Source organism: Mytilus californianus, unplaced genomic scaffold (assembly GCF_021869535.1).
Source record: "Mytilus californianus isolate M0D057914Y unplaced genomic scaffold, xbMytCali1.0.p SCAF_4, whole genome shotgun sequence".
Lineage (NCBI taxonomy): Eukaryota > Metazoa > Mollusca > Bivalvia > Mytilida > Mytilidae > Mytilus > Mytilus californianus.
Genome location: NW_026262690.1, coordinates 103,086,355 through 103,092,304, shown reverse-complemented (window position 1 = coordinate 103,092,304; position 5,950 = coordinate 103,086,355). Strand labels below are relative to the sequence as shown.

Genomic DNA, 5,950 nt, shown 5'->3' with positions numbered 1-5,950 from the left:
GTAAATGACATCTAAATAGCCAATAAAGGAAAAGGAAATTGATAGTTAAGAAAAAATGAATGAAAATTTTCAACTATATTAACATGAACTATAAAAACACTTCCTTTTATATTATATTCGTGTTAAACTGTGTTATTCTTTACTAACCGTAATAAGGGGAAATATAGAAAAGGTTAAACGATACTATTAGGACAATCCCATTTTAGATTGTTCAAATAAACATTTACATTTTAAAAGGATGTCAGTAGTAAATAGTGAATAAAAAATGTATTTTCTGTATATATGTTTTTAATTATGACATAATTGCTTCATAAAAAATATTGTACAAGATAGACCATAAACTATGTCACGCCCTAGAAATGAAAACAAGAAAAACAAGATATTGCAAACCCACACTGATCATGATCTTGTGATTATTTAAATTTAATAAAACCACAAATCTTTTTTAAAGTTCCTCTTTGGTTTTTTTCGGAGAATAATAATAAATTCGTCGAATTATTCCTTATTGAGAAAAACATCTGATTAAGGAAGAACATTTAAATTATGAATATATGTTGATTATACTTCATAAAGCATTGGGTAAGTGCAGTAAACTTAAAAGGCAAAATATTCTTCAAATTTATATTCGCAGGTATATAATTTCCAGTCGTAATACGTTTTGTCTCGTTGGAAGAAAAGGTAAATTGGATTGTTTACACGTGGTAAAAAGGTTATTTTTTTATTTGAGTGGCCACAAATTAAAGAGAAACAAATGAAATATCATTGAAAAGAAAAATATGGACAGAATAAAACAAACGAGGGAAGAAAAAACAATAGCAAAAAAATTCAAAACGAAAATAAAAAGAAAACCATGTTAAGTCACCATGAGATGGTTTGATCCTTTATCTTAGTAAATCTGTATGATTTAATAAAATGAAAAGTGTGTTTTTTTTAATCTAGTTTGAGAAATGAGAAGCTTATTTGATTTCTTTGCTTTTTACACTGTTATTTTTCAAGTTGCAAGGATTTCAAGAAAAGATAGGTTTCCTTGAACGATATTTTCCAAGAAATCAGGTATATGATAAACACTACTTGTAGTCGGTTCATTCTAAGATAAGAAGAACTCAAGATGAAGTTCTGAATTCCGTCTAACAAAATAACAATGCCAGTCTTTTTTTAACAGATAATCTGAGAAGAATGTTGAAATGGGAAATTGTGTAAAATGCCATCTAGTTCGTGACTATTCAGAACCCAGATATCCGACTGAAAACATGCATTCGGAACTCTTCCTATCGGAGGGAAGTTTGGTGAGCTGTGATTCAAATTGTTCGCAGAGTACTCTGAATGAACCATCAATGTTTTCTTTTAAAAGTGGGATAAAAACCAATAATGTGTACTACGAAAATGATGCATGTATTATTTGTTTAGAAAAATACGATGACAAAGTACACAATCCATTGATTTTGCCTTGTGGACACATGTTCTGTGCAGTGTGTATTAGAATGATGGCAAAGAAAAGACGATTCAAATCGATCAGATGTCCAGTGGATCGAGAGAAACATCATATTACTAAAGATGTTTCTCGCGCAGGTATATTAAAGATATTTTAAAACGAAAATTCTTGATAAAAAAATTAAAAATGTTCATACTTAAATATGAATGAAAACCATTCACTGTAATTTTTCTGAACCCAAAGATATCATCCGACAGGACAAATAAACCCATTCTAAAGAGCGGCCTTTTTTGGCTGTGCGGAATGTACAAATACCTTAACAACTATTTTAAGGCAGGTTTTAGACTCGGGAAGTTTTAGACCTTGACTCATTGTGTCGACTCCTGTCTATTGTTGAAAACTTTGTGTTGCCGTCTTAATGTATTTAAGTGATTTTTTTCTGTTTGGTTTCAGTCTAAATAAAGTTTATCACAATTTTCTTTTCATTCGTTTGAAATATCTGCCACTGGATGTTAAACACTCAATCAATCTTGACGTAAATACCAAAATCTTTGAAATTGAAACTTCTGAGGAAAAGGAAATGAAAGCCTTTTCGGCGTCTCTTTACGTTTAACCATTAAAAGATTTTGTTTTACATTTATTATTTTTCAGACAGCTCTTTACGGACTTTTGATACAGAAGCACAAACAATACATATGAGTGACATCCTTTCATTGAGTCATATTGATCAATCTTTAAATGACCAGCAAATACAATTGAACCAACATACAATAGAATACTTGGATTCATGGTATGCTCATGGCTTACAACAATCACTAGAACTGTCATCATGGGAACCAAATGAGCACCATTCTCTGCAAAGTTATTGGGAAAGATAAAGACTCTGAACAAACAGAATCGTAGCATATGATTGGTGTGATGCAATTATCTTCAAGAACAATTTCAGTGCTTAAACAAAACATAAAAAAATTAGTCATTTTGCTTGTATCTACCTCTATTTCCATCATCGTATGGATATGCTTTTTACTTATTTTATTTTCATACCTCGTTTACCTACAAATATCATAGGACAAACCATGTAATCTTTTCTATCTATTCTTGAAAATATTTCTTGTGACATTTGTACCTCAAATATGACTTAAATCCAGTAAAAATATACATGCATTCCTGTTTCCACTGTTGTGGTCTGTATTATGAAGAAAACATATTAATAGGTTTATCAAGTCTCATTTATTATTATATTGCAGGTTGTCCTTAAAGCTCGTTTATTATTTATATATTGAAATTAAATATGAGATTTGATATCAAGCGATATCCAACGAGTTGTTAAACCTTATTATCAGGTGTGGGAGGGTTGAGGATTTCGGAAGTGAATATTCTGGCTTGCTAAGAACTGAAATAAAATAACCATGCTCAAAACAGCATGAAAATGTATATTTTGCTCAACAAAATGCAAGATATGAATCTGTTAAAAAATTAGCGAGACTCGCAAAAGGTGAAAATGAATATTCACTTAAAAAAACTCCTGCCTCCATTTTTCGTATTACTTATTCCTTTCAATCCGTCCAGTGTTATAGCGTAATATCTCCACATGCGGAATAAGATAACAGGCCAAAACCCAAAACCATAAGAGTACTTCTTGGGGGAATTGTACTTATAATCATTGATTTATTTTGGTTGTTTAATCTCTAAGGGTCATCTGCGTCAGTAATAGTTGGCTTTAAGGTGCTTTCTTATATTCATAATTTCAGTAATCCCTGAACACCAAACATGCTTCCAAATCAATTGCAAACTGGGTTTTTTTTCCAATCTCAAAGGGGATGATTAGGTAAAAAAAATATGTGTCGTAGGATATTGAATTGTATATATTGTTCCTTATTTCTTTATGTTTATAATCCATTCCTAATGTCCCGAAACTGAAGGTATGCACTACCCTACTACACATATGAAACAGTAAATCTTAGGTCAGCTCTAAAATTTAGGTACAATTTATTTTAAAAAACTTATTGAGGGTTTAACACATCATTTTTGTAGCACTCCACTTTTCTGGTATTTGAGCTTGTACTTCTGCTTTGCTACTATTATGCTTGACCTTTTTATCATACTGCTTCTCAAACTTATTCGAATGTATTCGACATTCCTAAAAAATGACGTTCTATGTTGGCTGTATACATTTTACAATCCAAGCCAAAATTCGACCAAACATCTTTTTGTAAAATATAAAAACTCAAAATTACGTAATATTATATATATAATTTATGTTTCTTTCAAAATCATCTGATATATGCATACTAAGCAACACATTTTAGTTGAAGGCATAGTCACAAAGATAAGGATACCCTGTCACTCACTGTTTTGAGTGCATATTATATATGGTAAACAAATTTTAGATTATATTTAGGAATATTTAGGAGATAAAAAATGTTAAAAGTGTCAATACTTTCCCTGAACTATGGTAGACATAAATAATAAGACTGGTATATATTGTGGTCTGACCAAATAATGGCCCGAGTTCGAAAATTAGCAATTCTTAATTTCACACAGTTTTTTGCATTGTTTTGTACATGGAGCTTACATATGCATAAAGTCAGTTTTGATTTGTTTGTTTCTTTTGAATGGAATTTTATGAAAATCTTACTGAAAAATGACAAGAAAGTTAAAGGAATGAAGGCTTTTTACGTATAGTGTTTTGACAGAATTACCGTATGCTCTTGAGTTCTATTGATGAATGTGGCACTAGTTCTATTCAAAACTATTAAAAGTTCATGAAAATGTATGTGCGCACAGATACAGCCATCTAGATACCAGACGTATATTTACAAAATCGATGAAGACAAAACTGAACGTTAAAAATAAATTGTGTAGAAAAACATAAATCGCATGAGCATGCTTTATATTATTTGAACTATAAAATTTTCTAAAACTAAAATAGTTCAGAAAATATCACTAAAATATCCAATGTACTGGTAGGATTTAGACGACATTTAAGCACCATCGTTTTCTTCCAATATCATTATGGGTGTCATGATTTCCAGGATATGATGTAAATATATCAAAATCTGCTATGTCTGCCTATTTCACAATTACAATTTGGACATATATGTACAACGTCCTTGGCACTTTTAATACAAAATGGAGCAGCGCAGCATCCTAAGAAAAATCTGAAATATAACAATATAAAAATAAAATAAGGAGATGTGGTATGATTGGCAATAGGACAACTATGCACCAGAGTTAAAGCGACGTAGAAGTAAGCAGATATAATTCACCGTACGGCCTTCAACAACGAGAAAGCCCATCATACCGTATAGCCAGCTATCAAAGACATCAGCAAGAAATATGTGAAACAATTTAATTATCGAAAAATAAATATGACAGACATGAACCAACGACAACCACTGAATCACAGGCTCCTGACTTGGAATTGTGACGGGATAAAACATGTTTGTGAGCGCTCAACCCTCCTTCTTACATGGGACAGTGGTGTAACAGCACAACATGAGAACAAACTAAAAATCAGTTGCAAATGACTGAACTCTGTAGATCGGTACGCAGCACAAACAAAAAAACTCAACTAACATGAAAACAATAGACACAAACAACCTATATAAGAGTACTCGCAGTTACCGAACGCTAGTTCAAAGCAAATTATAACAAATAAATAAATCATATTCCCATAGACTAAAGTAGTAATTAGTATACATCCAACGGATTTAGTGTAAAGACGTCATAAACAGTTTGTAAACACGTTTCAATTCAATAACTTGTTCAATATCACTTTTTTTTAAACTTTATATTTTGTTCTGAATTTGCATGAAATATTTGCAACTGAAAGTTGAGGTAAATTACTAGTATGCTTGAAACATTTGCCGTTGAACTAACTCAGCCATGTTAAGGGGACGACCATTTGATTTTCCGAGGTGAGTGGGGTGAATATTTTCCAACAGAAAAATGCAGGAAGCAATTGTGTACAAAAGAGAAAATAAAAATGTGTGCGGCAAAGCCTCTGAAAAAAATAAGCATGCGTAGAAAAATATTCAATCCACAAAAAATTCCTGCACCAAGATTGTATAATGGTCGTCCCATTTCATATCGAATGCTGGAGGTCGAGGTTCCGATCCTCGACCGAGTAAAAACAGACTTGAAAATTTTTATTTGCTGTTTCTCCACTTAGCACCCGGTATTTAGGAGTAAGACCAAAACATAGTCTGACCAGTCAGAATAATGTGTTCTGATAGGCCGACATATATTTCTGTGAACTGTTATCTTATTAACAAGAACATTTAAAATTCGGCGGCTCAGCGTGTCTGCCAAGTACTAAGCAAGGTTCATATTCAAATCACATTAATATGTCCCGGTCCTGAATAGAAATTTGATAAAGGAGAAGGTCCGGTAAGGGCTTATTTTGGCCTAAAATTTGAAGTACATCTGATGAAAGATTTTTGACATTTTTAAACACTTAAGTGTCTACTTCAGTCGATTCAATTAGTTTATGTTAAAGATTTGAACTGATTTGGT

The 5,950-nt window shown here is 31.8% G+C and overlaps 1 long non-coding RNA gene across 1 annotated transcript; it reads left to right on the top strand.

Moving 5' to 3' along the window:
- Positions 1-276: 276 nt before the first annotated feature.
- LOC127738926 (uncharacterized) lies at positions 277-2,751 on the top strand. The gene is made up of 2 exons (XR_008000220.1): positions 277-1,569; positions 2,084-2,751. It is a non-coding gene; the product is annotated as an uncharacterized LOC127738926 (long non-coding RNA).
- Positions 2,752-5,950: the final 3,199 nt, after the last annotated feature.